At 36.8% G+C, this 20,981-nt stretch overlaps 1 protein-coding gene across 7 annotated transcripts in view; it reads left to right on the forward strand.

Moving 5' to 3' along the window:
* The window catches only part of SLC36A4 (solute carrier family 36 member 4), an 86,960-nt gene that overhangs the window by 57,981 nt on the left and 7,998 nt on the right, over positions 1-20,981 (forward strand). The window contains exons 11-12 of one of the 7 annotated variants that reach the window (XR_015284835.1): positions 1,956-2,040; positions 4,066-4,107. The exons of 5 other annotated variants lie outside the window; for them this stretch is intronic. The gene's annotated coding sequence lies outside the window, so the exon portion shown is untranslated. Of the gene's footprint in view, positions 1-1,955; positions 2,041-4,065; positions 4,108-20,981 lie in introns of those variants that run through there. One more of the 7 variants, XR_015284834.1, reaches the window with a different exon arrangement.

A 20,981-nucleotide genomic window follows, 5' to 3' on the forward strand; every position in this document is an offset into this window, starting at 1 on the left:
CTGTACCACATGGAAGGTTGCTCAGTGGGCACATGACCCTAATAGATTATTGACATGTACTGTAATCTCAGAACTAAGCTTGAAAAACTTAGGCAAAAGTCAGTTTTGGCTATTTGATGGCTAAAGAATTGTTCTCACAGTTAAAACAAGCTAAAATCAGCTCAGGCTAATACAGGTCCAGACAAATTCAGAGACCCTGCACTCTGAGAGTGTACAAAGCCTGTGGACTTCTTCTGATTGTGGCAAAATCATATTTAATGGCTTACATGTTTAATTAAGTTGCATTTTAAAATATTGCTATGTATGCTGACAAATTGCATGCAAAACTGTTGGAAAAATTTACTTGAAATATATCAGATATTTTAAAGACTACATACTCTATTTACAACACAATTCTGTACCAACTTCTTGTAGCAACAGAATCTTCCCTTTAGTTGGATAAGAAACCTTCATTTTGTCAGTTCCCAACTTGTAAAATGTTCTCCCATGTCTTCTTATTGCAATGTGCTCTTGGGATATGATATATTCATGCAACAACTGACTGTTACATTCCATTGTTAGAAACCAGATGTTGTTTTTGAGGCTTCATCAATGTTGAATCTCATTTTATTTCTTTTTTTTTTTTTCTTTTTAATGTAGACAAAGAGTTATTTCTGTTTTCCTTGATCAACAGCATTTTTTCTCCCTGAAATAGCAATGCTAGTGTGTATGTTTTTGTCTTTTGGTGATGTAAAACATGGTACTTATACTGTCTGCATTGTGCTTTATCTTCTCTGTAGAGGATGGCCACTGAGCTTGTGATGCATACACATCCTAGGATAATTAGATGTTCCTTTGTTACCATCTTATGTTCTTGCCACCTACTTGCTTGTCCAAGTGCTCTCAAGAGATGTCCTAATCATTAGGTACTTCAGAGTTCTGGAGAATTGGTGCCATTTAGCACATATGTGACTCATTGCTAATACTTTGGTTTTGCATGGTGTTCTCACAGTTTACTTAATCCCCTTGGAAGGCTCAGGCTCTAGAGAAAAAGAAACACTCTGGTCATTTACAAAGAATCTCAGTATCAAGATAATTAGACACAGGGTATCTAGGACAGTATAAAATACAGACTTTCATGTTCTTAAAAATTCTGGTGTTCACAGTGCCTGTCTTTGAGAATTGCACATAATTTACAATCATACAAGCTTGGAAGAAAGTCTTCTAGTTCTTCTTGTGTAGTATAAAATCCATTACATCAATTGGTTAAATTGTTTCATTCTGTTTATTTTATAAATATACAAAAATCAGATTAGTGAAGGAACATGCAATCCCTTAAACCTTCATTAGCTATAATGTCACACTGGAGAAGGTAGATGCTTTTATTACTGGGTTCATGCAAGTAATTCTTCAGTTTTGACTTTATGAAGTCAACCTTTATTCTGTCTTACTTTATGCTTAGTATTGCCATTTAAATTAGTCATGTTCTTCTAATCTGTCTGTGCAACTCTATGTCCTTTATGTGGTCAAATTGGTTTTATTTAAAGCTGATATGGGTTTCTTTTATTTTTGAAAGATACTGAACTTTTGAATTGTTCATGTATCTATTTTTGTATACAGCATTTGTGCTACTTTATGCACCTTTCCAGGCATTACCTCAAACAACAATAAAAAAAGAAAAAAAAAACCTGGAAAAATTTAGATAAATAGCACCTGAATATAAGCAGTTCCATAATACAAATCAACAATAAAACAGTCTTTGAAAACATGACAGGAAATCTAGAGTCATAGGACAGTAGAGGTAGGAAGGAAGGCATTAGAGGAGCTTGTCAGCCCTCTTGTCCTGCTCAGGTGGTTTTTGAATACCTCCAAGGATGGAGACTACATAGTCCCTCTGGGTTACTAGCCGTGGTGTTAACCACTGTCACAGTGAAGATGTTCTTTCTCATGTTCAGGAAAAAATTCTTGTATTTCAGTTTGTGAAATTCTGCTGCCTCTTGCCATCTGACTGGGCAGCACTGTGAAGATTCTGACTCTGTATTCTTTGCATCCTCCCATGAGGTAAGTGTACACATTGGCAAAGTCTTCCTGAGACGTCTGCAGGTTGAACAGTCCCTACTCTCTCAGCTCTCTTGTGAATAATGCTCAATAATTGAGTAATCTTTGTGGCTCTTTGTCAAATATGTACCAGTATGAGCTATGCAGGTATACATCCTTTGAGTCTAAAAATACAATTTAAAAATGCATTTAAGCATTTAAAGAGCAAATTTTATTTAGATTTCAGTTCTTCTTGTTCTTAAAGCTAATGCAATACTTTGAAAATTCAGCCTAATTCTTGGAGACACTTGAAATAAAGAAGAGTATGGTTTCAGAAGGGTAAATACGAGATTTCATTGAAAAAGGAATACATTTTTAAATCCCAGTATTTCCTGTATAAGATTATGAGTTACAACTCAGTGGAACATTTGATAGATAAAGCAACATAAAAGCCCTTAAGACATCTTTATTAGTGAAAGAAGTGTAGGACACAAGATAGCTAGTTCCTTAAAACTCCTCATATTAACATAAAAAGTTTTTATGTTTATGGCCAGCCAAATAGTAAGGTATACATGGTAGAAAGTGACTAAATTATTAATTCTCCTTATTTATTGCTATGGTTTGTAAGATGACAGGATTTTAAGGAATGAAAGCCTGCAATTAATATAGCCTAGATCTAGACAATTATCTCATTTTCTGAAGTGCTGAGCCACACAACAAATGTAACTGAAGAAAAGTGGTGATTGCTTGGTGATTGACATTTCTGACATCCAGTAGAAGTTTGAATATTGTTTTCACAGTTTAGTTCCTGATACCTGTCAGTGAGGAACATTACTGGTGTGGGGTTATTCAGCAAATTCGAAGCATCCACCCACAGCTAACACGATAGATTTGATCCTTCAGCTTTGCAGTAATTTGGAAATGTTTTCAAAATCAATACATGTGCTGAACAGCAGAGGTAATAAAAGGATTTAGTTCTCACAGAGTGGTTGCAGGTGTTGGACTCACGTCTATCATGCTTTACAAGTGCTTGCATTTTCTGAGTGGTCCCTTCTAGTGAAGAGTGGGTATGCACTGTTTGTACGTTCCTGTGCCATTAGATCTTGAGCTCTGTAGCACTGGTCTGCTCTAGGCTGCTCTGTCTTTCTCCCAGCCTCTTAAAGAGGGTAATGCTTTCCCCTTTCTACAGCATTTTTTTAACTGCTGGTTCCTGTTGCCTTGAGACCTCCATAGGCAAAAATGACTTCTGGAGCTGAATCCATTAGTTCCTATTTATGTAGGCAGTAGAGATGCTGTTGCAAGAGTGAACCAGGAATATTTTGCTACCAGAAAAAGTTACAGCTTCCTGATGAGTTGCTTGTTATCTCTCAGAAAAGACTCAAAATTGCATACATAAAAACTTTTAAAATTTGCTGTTTTGGTACATGTTAGAACTCCATAATATTTTAGCTTAATATTTTCTGAGTCACACAGATCTACCCTATCTAGCTTAAATCACAAGACCAGACTCATTCAGTTCAACATTAGACACTTCCCTGTTATGCTAAAATTAGGAGCATCTCTGCCATCAGCATCCTTTGGAGGGGACAGATGCAATTTCAAATCATAGAGGAGCTCAAGTCTGCTTTGAAGGATGTGACATCTCACCCAAGCAGTGGTTGCAGCAGAAAGCTGGAGAAACAAGATAATTACCAAAGTGAGACACATGACTGCATAGAAAAACACACAAACATTTCATTTAAAAAATACATCTAAAACATTCTCAAGATTGTTTTGTTTACATAAGCATGTTTCGTGAAATACCTGATGATGAAGCAAATGGTGCACAGACGTGCTTCTTGTGAGTGAATCTGTCTTCCAAATTCAGCACATTTAACCTTGGTACAGGAATGTACTCATGCATGTGAAAACTCTTTTCATTTTCTAGTGGTGTAACTAGATCTTCATGTGGTCTACTTTCCATTGCATGAAGAGTCAGTTCTGCTATTTTTGCTTTTATGGTAATGTGTCTGCATTTTAATTCTTTTAACAATTTCTGGGTTTTGTCAGGTGGTCATGACAAACAAGAGGATAGTTGGTCTTGTTAAAATGGTGAGTGTTGAAGTGCCTCAGCCACATATTACTGAGTTCTCTCTACTTTTGCAATATTGTGATGAATTTACATTACAGTTGTGATTTTCCAAAGGCAATTCCAGGGCAGAAAATTGATGCTGGTGCTTCACATGCATAATTGAAGAGCACCTTGCAAACATGAGTTAGGTAAACATCACTTTTACAACAGACAAAGGATTTGTAAAATACTGTTGGGTTTGCAAATTAACCTACTCTCAGAAAATAGCATCAATAACTTTCTTTATGTCAAAATAATTTACAGTACATTGTTTAGTAGTTAGGAGTACAAAACATGACGCAAAAATCTAAGTATGGTGATGATTTACATCTGATTGTTCAATCTGTAAGAATACAAAGAGGAGAAGAAACCACGGAAGCCAGGTGTCCCATAGTGTGCTGAAGCAGAGCTGTATTGAGAGTTTCAGGAGCAGAATAGATTATCAATAGAAGTTCTCTGGGAAGAGATTTTCAGCAATTCTGTGAAACTGTTCATTTCAAACCCTTGTGCTCTAAATGGTTTTGTAGTATTTCTTATTGTGATTTTTTTCTAATGTCATGAAGGTCTTCACTGGCATGACTTATGCCATACACAAGTTAGAAAAGACATTTCTTATTAGAGATGATTTGTGAGATCTTTCATTGCATTCAAGTTAGGAATTACTATGCTGCAAGAAACATATTATATACGTAAGATATATGACATCATTGCTGCATTTTTTAATTCAGGCTTCTTAAACCAATAAATGAAACTGAAAATCTTGCCAGAAGTTTCTTACTCATAATCAATCATGATTTTTTAGCATATCTACTTTAGCTGATAAAGGATACTTTGGACATGGAAGTAATCATGGACAGATCTTTCCTGCACAAAAAGAAATAAAATGTAATCAAAACTAAATAATTTTCCTACCTTATCCTATTCCAGAGGAGCTAAAAAACTGATTCTTTGAAGTTCTGTGTCTTGGTAGATGAAAAGAGAAGTTAAAGGGATGAGGGAGAAAGAGGTGATATATATGTACCCCAGTTCTTGCTAACTATCATGCTTCTAAAAGCAGAGACATTTCTCAGGTTGCTTTTGTAGAAAAACTTAATGATAAACAGAAATAGATTTAGTATGCTTTGTATCCATCACATTCCTGTTGACAGAACACCCCAGAACTGTGGCATCCAGGGGGAACAGATGTGTATCATTTGTGTATTAATTATCACTGCATTGATTTAAATTGAGTTATTTGAGAGGCTTCCATTTACATTGAAAAATGTGGTGGAAACTTCATTCTTGTACTAAGATGAGAAGGAAACCCGTACTGCCCTTAGCACTGGCTTTTTAAGGTAGCCATGGAAGGCAGAACTTCCTGCAAACACCGTGGAGGACTAAACTTTCTAAGGTTGATAAGGAAGTTATTTAAAGCTGGTGTGAGTAGTGTGATAATGCAAGCTGTCAGTATAGATGCTTGCTTAAGTTGGAAATGAGGCATGGGATTTTAGTTTTTTTACTGAAACAAAGGGGAAGGAAGATTATAAATATGCTATTTTTTAAATATGCTATTTTGTATTCCATAGTTTTGCTATGAAGCTCTGACATCACAAAATCATGAAATCAAGATTGTCTGTACGGTCTTGATCCTTCCTGTTATCAAAAGAGAAAATTATATTCTATATATACAAATACATACATTGCCTACATACTCCTCTGGTTGTCAAAGATTTGTGAAAAGCACTTACATGAAAGATTTAATGTAAGAGCTCCTGCTTTCACAAATAGACCACTAGAGCAGTGAATGACATGAGTAGGGTTGTATAATATGTCTATATTATGATTTCAAGACCAGGCCCTTAAACATTCATCTATACAATAAGGATGCAGAATGCATTCCTTGCTTTATTTTGAACTTCAGCATTTTGGAGTCCCTTCATCTGTCCCTGGTACAGCTAACATAGGAAGGGGGTTTGTCTTCCTATAAAAGTATTGCACATTTAGTGAAATACCTTTCATGGAATGGGATTAATACTTTAACCCAAATCAAAATCACAAAAGTCTATTGAAGTAAGAAGCAATATTCTTTCATTTTAAGCAAATGCTTATGAGCCAAAATAAATAGGCTTATCAAGCTTTATTTTTCATTTCCTGCCCAATTCTGTCTGGATTTTAGTCACTGAATTTTTGAAACATCATCCTCCAAAAAATCTAACTATATTTCTACATTTTCCTTTCTCCCAGTGCAGACTAATCACTTTTCATAATATTCTCATCACCTGTCTGATCTGCATGTTAATTAACTCTGTTGTTTGAATGTTCACTAGCTCTACTTCAGCAGTTCAAGTCTTGACATCATTACTGCTGAATAATACTTTCCAGTTCCTTCATTTGACTACTCAGCCAAAGACTCAACTCTGTAGAATTGGGAAAATATACCTTAGAGTTTGATCTCCATAAATTGGCCAAATACAAAAATTTCAAATATTAAACATACATTTGAGAAAGTTTAAACGTGTATGAGATAGGTTTTTTCGTAGTGCTTTTCTCTTGCTATCCTTGGATATTGCAGGTCCTGGAGGATTTATTTTTGTTCAAGTCACACTGCTCTGTGCCTGACACTTTAAATGCTGTCCTTCAGACACTTGTAGTGAATTATCCTTGTGCTGATACATGTAATCTTAATCTTAAATTTCAGTTTATCCTTTGGAAGCAATTTAGGGCTTGATGAGGTGCCTAAGGGGTATTTAGCCTTGATTGTATGAAGACATAGCGATGTTCAGATTTACGCAGCCTGATACTTTTGTGCAGTGTGCCAACAAGGTTTATCTCATTAGTTTGTCTAATATGACTGCAGGTGGTCAGGTTGGGAGGAAAGCAGTCAGATTATTTAGATGCCATAATACACAGATACAATACTGGGGAGGTTTAATACTAACTATTGTTGAGGACCTGTGTTGGAAAATTTGGCCACAGCAAATCGGTTGGGTAAAATTGTGTTGCACTGTTTTCAGTCTTTCTGCAGTTGGGTATACATCTGGGCCAACTGTGAAGTAACTTTAATCCAATTTCTTTCAAAGTTCCGAATACTTGAATTTTTTTATTTCAATTGTCCATTAAAACAATTCCCAGTGCAAACTGCTGTGTTCTAGGGTCATACTCTGTGGACATGATTTCTGAACCTGAGAGAATTTCAAGCTCTCAAAGACTGACTGTTCCCAAGGAAAAGTCTTGGGAACCTTTTCTCACTCAAAGATTATTTGTGTAAATAAAAAATTATTTTCTCAAAACAAGACACAGATGTTCTGAGGGTGTTTTCTTTCTTGTCTCACCAATGGGACGAAGAAAATGTTGTTCCTTTTACCAATCAGGATGACCTGACCGGAACAGCTTATAAATAGGGTTCTAAACCCCACAATCAAGGCTTCTTGCCTCATGAAAGCTGCTGTGTGTGTGATTTTCTCAGAACCCTCACTCTGTACTTCATGTCCTCTAGCAACAATATTCTAATGCTTTTGATTTTGTCCCACACTTTGGGTTTTTTTGTTAGCAAAACTGAGTAAGGTCAACCATAAATAGTCCAGTCTGCATAATAATGTGATAACACAAAACTAGGTGAAGTTTAGACTATTTAATATCCAGTACCATAAAGTATTTGGTTAATTGCAGAACATCCATAGAATATTTACGTGATTATGAAGGGCCATGGCCTCTAAGTTAATTTGCATTATTTTTATTTGTTTATTTGAAATAGGTGAATGTATTTGATAAAAACGGCTACAAAGCTTTTAGAACTTTTGAATATGAACCTGTTGAGAAAACAAACAGATTGTGTCTTAATATGCAGAATGATTTCTCTGTTGGGTGTGTGTTGGCAGCATTGGGGCTATTGAGAGTTGTCCTTAGAAAGACTTCTTTTAAGGTACAGACTAGATAATAACTTGAGTTGAAATTCAGTGTGATCTATGACGGAACAAAAAAAGCAGAATCACTCTCATCCCTAAAATAATTCTCAGGCTGATAACTAAATACTGAATTGAATTTTGGAAGAAAATGAAACAAACTTATTGAGCATTATGTTGATATATTCTTTTTTTCTGCCTTAACACGGTAAAAGCTTGAAAGATGGCCACAACTCCCAAATTCTATTCCACTACTTTTACAAAGAGTTGCTGTTTCAACATTTAGGATGTAAGAAGTGTGCTTATTTGGAGAATGTTTGAGCATTCTGCAACTGCTACATCACACATTGCATAGTTAAGTCTCAACTAAGCAGTGCTACGATTTTGACTGCAGCTTGTCAAGCATTGCAGGCTGCTCCTCTATACTTAATTGGAGTAGATATTTTTCTAAAAGCATGGGTTTCCAGCAACATGACTAGATTTCAGAAGTTTCTTTTTTATATAATTTTAAATCTTATTATTATACAAGAAAAGCCTTTCTTTAAATTTAATTTTGATTTCTTGAATGGAGAAGTAAAATAATTTTGGAACCTTTTCAATATAATTTCTGAAAGGCTTCATTATTAGTGTCCAATTTTACAAGCAGCTGAACAGTAATGTAGAGTAGGCTTTTTATTTCTGACACTATTTTGTTAGACTTGTACTATAAAAACAGTTTGTGTTGAAGTAGGCAGCCGTTTTTGTCCTGATATGCAACTACTGCCTCTTATATGTAGCTTTTTGTTTGATTATAAATTCTGCATGGCAAGGACTTCTAGGTATAAAGGAACCTGTGAAAAACAGCACAACTCTGCATCAATTTTTTTATATGATAGAATTAAAAATAAAATTATGTCTTCCTCACAGTATTTCCATGTTTCACTGTTGATGCCTATTTACAACAGTATTATCTGAAGTCAGAAGTGAGATTTTTGTTCACTGGAGGCATGAGAAATTTTCTGGAAGGAGATAGACCTGTGTGAAATAAAATTGAAAGTATTTTTATTTGGCATTTATCACAATGAACTCTTTCCACAGCTATGTTATAGATGTCCAAATATTTATCATCACAGTATCTTACCTTATTACATTTATCACAACTCTGTTATTTTCCTTCCTTGAGAATCATAACTTTTCCTTTTGTTTCACCTTTTTCCATCTCCATTTCTTTTAGAGTAGCTAATTCAGGGTTTTCAGAAGAGCATTAGTATGGCAACTACTGAATCAGCTGATGTACTGTTTTCAACTACTCATCCTGATGCAGCTTTGTAGCTGTTTGACAGTCAGTACATTAAATTAAAAGTGACAAGCCTGCCAGTAATAAAAGAGGTATCTGTTGAGATCAAAAAGTGAACTGTGTTTCTCTCAGGAAGCCATTTAAATTGCAGTAGGACTACATGATCCACTAGTGATCCAAGTAGATCTTGATGGCCTCCAGCTCAGTACGCACACTTGAATCACAGAATGGTTTGGGTTGGAAGGGACATTAAAAAATATCTAGTTCCAACCCCTGCTATGGGCAGGGACGTCTTCCACTAGAGCAGGTTGCTTAAAGCCACATCCAGCCTGGCCTTGAACACTTGCAGGGATGGGACATCCACAGCCTCTATGGACAACCTGTGCCAGTGCCTCACCACTGTCAAATTAAAGAATTTATTCTTAGTATCTAATATAAACCCACCCTCATTCAGTTTAAAGCCATTACTCCTTGTTCTATTACTACATGCCATTGTAAAATGTACCTCTCCAGCTATTTTTTAAGCCTGTATTAGATATTGGAAGGTGCTAGAAGGTCTCCTCAGAGCTTTCTCTTCTCCAGGCTGAACAACTCCAGCTCTCTCACCGGTGTCTCGTCCTTTCCTTGTAGGAAAGCTGTTCCATCCTTCTGATCAGCTTTGTGGCCTTCCCTTGGACTTGTTCAAATAGGCCCACATCCTTCCTAGGTTGGGACCCCAGAGCTGGACACAGCACTCACTGCAGGTGGGGTCTCAGCAGAGCAGAGCAGAGGGGCAGAATCCCCTCCCTGGCCCTGCTGCCCACGCTGCTCTGGATGCAGCCCAGGACACATTTGGTTTTCTGGGCTGTGAGTGCCCATGGCTGGGTCATGTCCAGCCTCTCATCCACCCACACCTCCAAGTCTTTCTGGGCAGGGCTGCTCTGATCTGTTCATCCCTCAGCCTGTGCTGGTACCAGTGATCACCCCAACCCAGGTGCAGCACCTGGTCTTGTTAAAACCTCCTGAGGTGCCCATGGATCCATTTCTTGAGCTTGTCCAGGTCCCCCTGGATGGCATCCCATCCTTCCGGAGTGTCAGCTGTACCACTTACCTTCGTGTCATCTGTAGACTTCCCGAGCATGTGTTCAATCCTTTTGTCAGTGTCATCATCAATTAAAGAAAACATCTTAAACATTGTAGCAAAGATTAAAGCTATTCTGGGACAAAACCTTTATTGTGGTGTTTAGCAGAGCGAAAGAACATAGCTCAGGAATAAGTTGTGCTGAACTGATTTTGTTATGGAAGTTTAAGATGAAAAAACTGCAGTTTTATGATGGAGAGGTGTTGAAGCAAATTGAACTAGCATGAATAAGTATAAAATGACAATAACAACAGAGGTAAAACCAATAAAAGAACTGTTTTCTAAAGATAAAGCTATCATAGTTGTAGTATAATTTACATAGTTGTCTTTTATTCTTAGTGATCTCTTAGTGGAGCAGCCAGCTGAAGTAATTGCTTCTATCATGGCCAAAGCCCTCCTGTGGGTTGGGTTTCCATTGTTACTAATTCTCCAGGTATTGGTATTCCTTTGTCCTTTCAGTGATAGGTTACAGCTTGCACTTCAGAAATTCTTTAAAAATCATTTACTCTTCCTGATCTCTTGCTTTCCTCGCTTGATCCTACCCTACACAGCCCAGGATAAAGTCTAATCAACAGTGAATTAGTAACATAAAAATGAAACTGAACTACTTTCAGGGCAGGGGTGAGTCAGCAAAGAGAAAACAAAGTTCTGAAAGTGTTGTGCAGACAGTGTCTGATAGCCTAGGGAAATGAAGTCTCCCTAACATTTGAAAACCAGATTAGATGGCTTCTGTGAAGAGCAGGGAGTTGGGACTCGATGATCCATATGGATTCTTTCCAACTTGACATATTTTGTGATTCTGTAACTCAAAACAGATTTTCACAGAATATGCCTGTCTTTTTGTGGAAGCCACTTTACAGCAAAAGAACAAATGGGTCCATTACACAGGGGATGACTTCTCTGGTTTGCAGCACTGAATAAATAAGCCTATTTATGTGAACCATCTCATTAAAGAAAATATACATTTCTGAAGTTTATATTTATTTCTTTATATTTCTCTGCATAGCAGAAAATGAAATCTGAAGAATTTACTCAATAAAATCTTGGGAATTTTAGGCATTAGAGCTCTGCCTCAGGCTGTTGTATCTTGTAATCTTTACTCTGTCCCATGGTTGTGTTGTTGAATTGATCTTTATTTCTTAGAAGCATGGGTTAAGGAAAGGCAAGCCAAATTTTCATTCTTTAGCAGAAATTGTTTTCCCTTTCTTATAAAGTTCTCTGTATCTTCAGTGACATTAATCAGCCCAGAGTGCTGTGACTGGTCAAGTGGTCTTCTTTGTGGCTGTGGCTTAAAAGAAGAGTGGGATAGCCAGTTAATCCCTTTACTGATTTTGCTCTTTGCAGATAGGATATTTATGTTACCAGTAAAGATAAGCAGGCTTATTAGTAAGTTGGGAGATGCTGAACACTGTCCTCTCCAGAGGAGACAGCTAAGTAAGCATTTTAGTTAGGGAGTGGTGCAGCTTTGGGGAAAAATAGGTACAAAAACATTAAACAAAAACAGCTAAGCACTATTTGTTTAATGATATTCCTCTGACTAATTGATGGTGAAGTCTGAGTACTTAATGCAGAGACTTATGATCTTATTTAAAATACTTTTGAAAGTCATTTAGATACAATTCCAAGTAATTTTCAGATGCATGCTATAATTAAGACCTATCAAACATTCTACTGAGTAAGAAAGTGAATATGACTAGGGAGCTAGGTAATTCTATGAGAAAAGAAAGATGAAAATTATTGTCAAATTCCCTTCAGGAGCATATGTGAAATATGGAGCAAAATGCTGACAGTTGTTGTTACCAGTCAGATTATTACCAATCTTTGCAACTTAGACACAAAAGCCATTTCTCCCTTGGAGTATGACTTTCTAACTCAAAGTAGGAAAGAAGATGAAAAGAAAAACCTGTCTCAGCTGTGGCCTATGGGATTTTATTTCTCTTTGGATATGCTGTCCTCACAGTATGCTGGTAGAAGAAAATTGTTTTAACTAGTTCAGCTAGCAGATTAGGCAAGTGTTTAGGACAATGTTGTACATGCTTTCATGTTTTAGCCACAAATGCAGCACATTGAAAGTTTTGACTACTGAGCAAATAGGAAATAATTCAGCTAAACATCTCCAGGTACATTTTACATTTACACATTGTAGACATTTTGTTCTGATTTTCTTGTGGTAATTATTTTTAAAGCATATAAGTAGGCCAGCACAATACTGGCAGTAGTGGCAAACTGATCCAGTAAATTCCCTGCTATGGATTCTGTCCATGTGGAGAATTCACTGGATAACTGACACATACTTCTGTGTGCTATATTACTGGCACTGTGGAGATCACTAAACTGACGGGGGGCATTTAGGATTTTAGGCAATTTTAAGAGTGACAGGAAGTCTGATTATATTTCTGTAGCAGCACTACTTGTTGAAGAGCAACCTCTGCTTTCTCAGGGGAGGCAGAGGAAGTGCAGCCAGCATCGCACAAAAGGTATGAGCTCATGTAAATATAAGTGAAAACTGATCATACCCATCTGCATTTCTATGGTTAGCATGAGAGCATTTAAAATTTGAATAGCTAAATACCATATTTAATGTATACTGAGTGGAAAAAAAAAAAAAAATGATTGTCTCTTAAAATGAGGCCCAGCAGGACACTGCTGCAAAGCTGTGTTGCAACTTATTTTCAAAATACTTCCCTAATTTATTGATGAGGAAATACATCTTTCCTCAAGCATAGATAGATTGCTGTGCAGAGAGCCAAATGCACAGAGTTCTTTCAAGATACCACAAATGATAAGCAGGTTGCAAGTAAGCGTTTTGAAAATTGCAAAGTAGCAAAAGTATTCCTTGAAAATGTTTGAGAGGTTTTCATGGTATATTGAAACAAATAAATACTCAGGGCCATCAAAATATAACTTTTGTGCTGGTTTGTATACCTGCATTTTTCAGTAAGGGTGAAACATTGCTTTGCTTTCAATTGTCTCTTAAAAAATTACTTCATAGCTGGAATTAGTCACTCCAGGCATTTTCTTTGCTAGTGCTTCAAGTAAGCATAAAAGCTAGAATATTAATGATCCCTGAGTGTTACTCATGATTTGTGGCTTGATAAGCTGATCCTCACAAAGGCTTTCAAATTCCTGCCTTGTTTTTAAAGGATTGGAGAGAGGTTGCTGAGTGGTAGCAGCTTGTTGTGCTTTCTGAACTGTGTTTGGTCAAAATTGGTAATTTTTTAATCTTTGTTTTGTTTCATCCGCCCTTACCATGTGTAATAAGCACCAAACTCTAAGTCTTGAGTTACCAATGGAACTGTATGAGAATTAAGTCCTCTGTGGATTTGATTATAATGACTGCATCAGACTGCAGAGTTAGGACTTCAAAGATTGCTTGTCATAATAAAGGCAGCTTTAAAATGTTAGAGCAAAAATAAGGAAAAATTCATAGCATATTTAAATTAATTAAATCCTTGTGATATTACAGTTTTGGCATTATTGCTTTAATTTGGTTTTTTATGTGTTTTTCCTTCCCCTGGCTTACTGAAACACTACAACTCACTCCAAAGAAGACGATGCTTAGAAATGGCTGTATGACCTGCTTGTATGGATATACTTGCAGTACTTACTTCTCGTGCCATGAGAAGGAGGGATGGACAAAACCTTGTCATTTTCTCTTTCTCCTCATTGAAGGACTTTCTTTTTTATACTGTAATTATTGAGTAATTTGTCTTATCCAAAATGAATCCCTATTCTTCATAGTGTATGAAATACCCTGTGATAATAAAAGGGAGGAATAAAGTCAGAATGTTCCTTAGCACAAAAACTGTTCTTTATTTCATTTGTAATTGATCCTTCAAGGTCTTTGGAAAAGGATCTCATAGATCTGTTTCTAATCTGTCAACATTTGGTGCTGTTAACTACAGAATTTCTTCCTATACCTTTCGATTTTTCATACAGTATTTGAAGCATTATTTTTATAATGAACTGTAATCAATATTATATAATACATGCAAATTACATAACCACATTTTATAAAATTAAACAGTTAAAAATTATTTTGCTAATTAAGTATAATTACCCAGTAAACATACTGAGTATTTCCATCCATGGGGTAAAACACTAAACTTTCATTAAAACAAATAGAGAGCATTACCACCGAGATATGGATGTTTGTTTGTGACAGTGTGAGCAAAATTTTGACCTGCTGTGTTGTCTGACCTTGCTAACAGTTCTCCAAATTCTCATGGTATTCAGCTGTGCCTAACGTATAAAAAAGGGTTTCTTTCTGTGACTTGATGTTTACATTCAGGATGATCCAATCATCAGTTTTTGTTTATGTCCAGAAACCAACAGTCAGTGCTGATCTACCTTATCATAAGCCCCCTTTTACTTAAATCCATATCTGTTATAGTTTTTTGTCCTTTTATTTATGTTGGAAATCCTCCTAGTCCATTCTGATACCATTTGATGATACTGTTCTCCAGTGAGCATTTTTATTGTTCCCTTTTCTTGTTCCATGACTTTTTTCCCAGAGGGAAACTAATTAAATTCTTGCTCATCTGATTTATAAACAGCAGTATTACCTCTTCTAATTGAAAAAACTTGTGGCAATTTTGTGTTGCACTTGTTTTCCAAATTGATTCTTACACTGACAATGGGTAGATCAATATTCTAACTCCATGGTTATAATCACATCCTTAAATCAATATTTACAAAGCTCTTGGCAACAAATAAAGTGCTCCCTCCATTTAGGTTGAGAGTAAAGCAGTGATCCAACATTCAGATCAGTGTTTCAGGAACACCAAAGTAATGTAAGATCTTTCCTATACTTACCCCTCAAGGCTAATTTTGTTTTACAAAATTACTCTAGATTTGAATATTATATTATAAATAACAGTGTGATCCAGAGCTAACAATTAAATCATTGCAGGAATTTTTTGAATAGTAAAAGTTAGGGGTTTGTTGAATTTCAAACATACTGGAATTTACCTTTATTCTTTGCTATTTTACAAGTAATTTTTATTTTTTTTAGATAGTTTACAACTAATTGCAAATAATTTTTTAGTAATACGAGGACCACAGGCAGCAAATATACATAATAATTTCCAACAGAATATTCCAATAAATTTTAATTAAGGCAAGCATTTGTATGAAAGTATGGAGGTGTTATTACATACTGTGAAGATATTTTTTGTTTGCTTTATTAGTTGATGTGGTGGCTGAAATGTCTGCTAGTTAAAAAATGGGACTATAATAAAGTAATATCTTGTGCTTGATATTTAGTATTGCCTTTTATTCTGCAGGGGTTCATACTGCACATAATCATTGCACTGTCCACTTAAAAGCGTTACCAAAGGTTGAGTTGGTATGGGAAAAAAACCACCCCTAAAACAGGATGCAAAGCATTTGAGGATAGCCAGAAAAAAGTTTCTGGTCGCACAACACAAGCCCAGTTCCTCATTTAGAAAAAAATGATTGAAAGGTAATTTTGTAGGTGAAAATCCAGTATTTGGGACTTAAACCTCAGTCCTTCAAGGAGCATGTCCAACCTGAGTTCCCCAATTCCTGTGTAACTGCTGTAAGCACTAAGTCAGTATTTCTTTCCCCTCTCCCATCAAGGTGAAAAGATGATGGTGAGCTCTTTGAAAATTACAGATAAAGGATAATACGTGTTGGCACAGGCTTCTGATACGCAATTATGTATTTGTGTTGGGTTTTGATTTACATGGGTCACAAAAAGCTAAGAAAGAGTGCCTAGGAGGGTTCCCCTTCCCTTGGGCATGCCTAGCATGCCGTGAGCGTTCCCAGACACGTGGCAAAGCATGACCCATGCAGGACGCCCCAGCCTGCAGCGAGCATGGCTGATGGGATGCTGGGAGAGGAGTGTGCTCCAGACACGAGCTGTGCCTGAATTTCCCTCTGCTGAGCTGGAGGCGAGTTTCACCCCTGTGATGAAGCAAGCTGCTCTCTTTGAACTTCATTTTGTGAGGTGAAATACCAACAAATTAAGACTAAAAACATCTGCAGATGACTGCATTTTTTGATGGATTTGGACTGCAGGCCATAATTCAGTACTTAATCTGTTTAAGCCTGTCAACACAGGGAGCCGAACCTCAACCAGCTACTGCACGTGATCTTCCCCAGGAAGCCAAAGCTCTTGGCAGCTTCTTGTTTCTATATCATCAGTCACCACAGCAGGCTTTAACTAGCCTGTGCCACCAGCTGTCGCAAAGCACAGTTTTGGAAATGCTTTGGTCATCCCACTGCAGTGTGATTGTTAGTGATTGTTGTCTTTTTAAGGGCATTATTTTTTAATTTACTTTTGATACATTGCAGCAAGCTCACAAGATATTTATTGCTATGTCAGTAATAATAGAGTTCATGCTATATGATATAGCTGCTAATCATACCCAAAACCTCTGCTTTTCACAGCCCAAAATAAGTAGGCCAATTCAGATTCTTAAAAACAACATGAGAATCCATGTATTTGCTTTTTGTGAAAAACTTTTAACATTGTGTGAAATCATTTGAAAATGGCTAAAATTTCTCTGTGGAATGAAGCATTTTGTCTTGTAAGCACTACTGTTACTTAAATAACTTGATATGTAATCTGAAGTTATCAATAAGCAGGAATTAATATATTTTTAAGCCATTTTGCATAAAAGTACTGTGAAGTATCACTCTTAAAATATAAAATTTAATCCAGTTTTGAATCAGGATTAAAAATGAATGATGTAAATTAATGGTTACTTAAATGGGATGTCAGCTCACTTTCAACACTGGTACTTTGTGATACTGGGACATATTTAGATATGAGTATTGTAGTGAGCACTTTATCGTTTTCTAGGTTTAAAGAACATAATTCATATCATCTCAAGTGTTGTGCTTTTATCAGTTACAGCAAACTTTTACTTTCCCTATTAGCTGCAGGATTTTTACCAGCCTCCAAGTAGAGCACAACCCATTAACAACTACTGTTGGGTCCGTTGAGGTTTTTTATTTATCTGTTTTCCCTCCATTCAGACACAAGAATATTGGGGCAATGTCAAAGACCTTTCTAAAATTGAGGTAAATGACCTCCACTGCTCTCCTCTCATCCATAAATCCAGACATTGTATCAAAGAAGACTATCAGGATGATCAGACATGATTTCTCCTACATAAATCCATTAATTTTCTGTTCCCAGATACCCTTTTCTCCTTCATGTGCTCTGAAATATGCTCTAAGATGACTTGCTCCATGATTTTTCCAAGGACCAAAGTAAATATGACTTGATCATATTTCTCTGTATTATTCTTTTGGCCTTTCTTGACAACATTTAATTTCCCTTGTCACCAGGGAATTCCCCCAAATTTCATGACTTTTAAAAAACAATACAGAGTAGTGATAAAAGGACATTGGCCAGTTCTCTTCAACACTCTTGAATGCACCCCTTCATGTTCTGTATATCCTTATGCTTTGAATTGCCTCAAATAATCCCCAATTTAGTCTTCTTCTCCTGATGGAAATTCTTCTTACTGAGGTCTTTCAGTGACACCAGGGGCTGGGAGGCTGACTAAGGCCAAAGCAGCACTGGATACCTCAGCCTTTGCTGGGTGTGCTGTCACTAAATCCCACAGTCCGTCCAGGAGCAGGCTCACTTTCCTCCTTTCAGCCTTTTGTTATCGGTGTGGTTGTTAAAGCTTTTCTTATGGCCTTTAACATTGCTTAAATGTGTCTGTTTAGTAGAATTTTGCCTTTCTTGAGACCATCCAGACTTGTCCATGTGATGTTTCTAAATTTCTTTTGTAGTATGTCCTCGCTTAAATCTCTTTGTGGTTTTTCTTAGTCTAGAGCTCTGTCATGAATTCTTTCATTAAGCAAACTGGTCTGGTACACGTCCTTGTTTGGAAATTCTGAAAATTAATGTGTTCCTGCTGGTGGAAGCTGTAGCACCTATAAACAATCCCCCCCCCCCAAAAAACATGGGTTAGAGACTCAGAAGTTTCTTTAAGGTTCTTCAGAACAGAATCTCCTTGTTTTGTTTTTTTTCAATACTTGGTGAGAGGAGGGAGATCTAACTTATTCTATTACTTAATATATTGTTCAGTCCTTGGATGGTGATTAGAGAAGATAATTTATCTGGCATGATTTAACAATCATGTTACAAGTTATGGCACCCTGATGGATTCTCTTACTACAAAATGATTCCAAAAAAACCAGATACTTTTTGTCATCTTAATCGTCTGTTTCTTTAATCATCTTTATTAAAGAAATGTAAAATTTTATTGTGAAACGGGAAAAGAAGCCTGAAGGATAAAGATAAGTAATTTTTACTATTCCTAAAGGTGTCCTTGAAAATGTTTCTCCTTCATATTTATGTATTTATGGAGCAAAGTATATTAGCTTGAGATTAAAGCTAAGTATGTTCAATTTCATCTTCACCACATTATTTCTTGCTTTATGTAGTTATCAAGAGGTATATAATGAAAATTTTATTTTCAAGGGTAATGGCAAGACAGACTAATATAAAAAAATTAATACAAAATTATTTTAATTTATTATTGCTTTTGCTATGAGACAACAAAGTAGCAGCCATGTATCCCTTCTTACTTCCCTGTGGGATAATCTTGATATATGCAGTGTATCCAAGAGAAAGACTGGGGAATATGGAGTGGTGATGGTGAATATTGGAAAACGCAACTCTTCAGCATCACTGGAAGCAGCATGGCTGGGGCTCTTCAAGGTTTAACCACTCCTTCTGCCTCTTTTCTTCACCTGTCCTCTCTGTAGCAAAACCAGTCTTGTCCTTGGATAAGCAAACATTAATTTTTGCTTGCACGGTTCGAAATGTTTCAGCTGTCTCAGAGCCAGATTATTTTGAGAGAGTGAGACAAAGAGGACAAAAGTTCAGTTGTGGACTCATTTCTGGTGAGCCTATAGAATCAGTATACTGACTGCCAGTGGGAAGTGTCAGTGTTCTTATGGTCTAGAACCATTCATTTGGAGCTCAGTATTACTGGGTTTGCTGTATGCTTTACATTCAACTCTTGAATCCAGAAATGCACGTTAACAGCCTGTTGCATTATTTCACTGAACAATGTCTAAAAAGATTTGTGTGATAAAGTAAAGCAGCAAAGCTCAAACAAATTTACTGCAGAGAGAAATGAATAAAAAAAAATGCTTCAGATCTGACAGCCTAAAATGGGTGCCATTTCTGACCACATGGATTGTAGTTAACTAAATGGTCAAATACATTTACACCTAATCTGATGTGCTGTGCCAAGCACATCTGCTTGCTGGTTTTATGAAGATCACTTCGTACCGCAGCTCTGGACAAACTACAGCTCAAGGACATTCCTTGGCCTCTCACAGACTGGTTTTCTTGGTGCGTCGCCATCCAAGGGAGTTGCTTAGTAAAAATACATTAATTCTGAAGATCTGATGGGGGCAGGCAGAGCAGGATGAGGAGGGCAAGCAGTTCATTAACTAGCACTTGAACATTTGGCTCAGAGAGAGAAGTGAGTCTGGGTGGACCTGAGGAGGAGAGTGGGGGAAGAATTGGCTCATAGTTGTGTCACTGCTGCTTCATCCCTGTCCCTGTAAAGCTACAGGGACATTGCTCACACAGCCTCCTCCTGCACTGGGTTATTGTGAAACTGGATTTTGCTTAAAATAGGTGCAGGTTGTGGAAGCTGAAATCTGAACTAACTGCACTGCCTGAATTTTGGGGTTATACAGAACACAGACAGCTTGAGGGGAGAGATTTTATTAGTGGAATAATGGGGGAATGCTGCCTTGAAAAAGGAGTCTCATACCAGTGGTATGTGCCTGTTCTTTGCCCTGGCTGTAGGTATTTTAAGTAGCCTGGTAAGAAGACTGGACTTAATGCTGCTGTTAAATTGCTCTTTGGTCTGATGTCATTCTTCATGTGTCTTTCTGCTTAAGGAATAAAAGAATAAAAACCCTTTTATTAATAATTTTGAAATCTTGGATGCAAAGTGCTGTAAAAACAGAATTTATTTACACATTTGAGAAAAGTGGAGGGCTCTGGGGAAGGAATGGATCTGCCCATTCCCTCAACAGGGTCCTGCTGTGTGTCAGGGCAGTGTCCTGTGTCACCCCTCCTTGTGAAGGATAAGGATATTGAAGCCATCTTCTCCTGTGTAAGTCTGCTCTTTCCTACTAACACAGGACAAAACAATCAAAAATGTGGTGATGCAGTGTGGGGGCACTACAGTGTAGTGTGATGTGAAGTACTTTATGTTTCTGTCTCTCATACTGTATGTTGCAGAAAGATAATGATGGAGTTTTTCATTCCAAAGGGAACAAAGCCAAACCAGATGATGTGTGTGGTTGTCCTGTGTGCAAGCTGTCCTTCTTTTTCTCTCCAATGTGCAAGTAGGATTTGTCATCTCATAGTATAACTGCAATCTGTCTTCTGCTTTGTTTTTTTTCCCGTTTAGTTTTGGTTTACAGACTGAGCATATTTAAAAGTATGCTTTTTAGAAAATTGGATTATGAAAATTATTGTTCGTGAAGACAATATAAATAGATCTAAAAAAAAACTTATCTTCCATATGTATCTTATAGTCTTAATGTCTCAACAGCTGAGAC

This window comes from Cyanistes caeruleus, chromosome 3 (assembly GCF_971803275.1).
Source record: "Cyanistes caeruleus chromosome 3, bCyaCae1.hap1.1, whole genome shotgun sequence".
NCBI lineage: Eukaryota > Metazoa > Chordata > Aves > Passeriformes > Paridae > Cyanistes > Cyanistes caeruleus.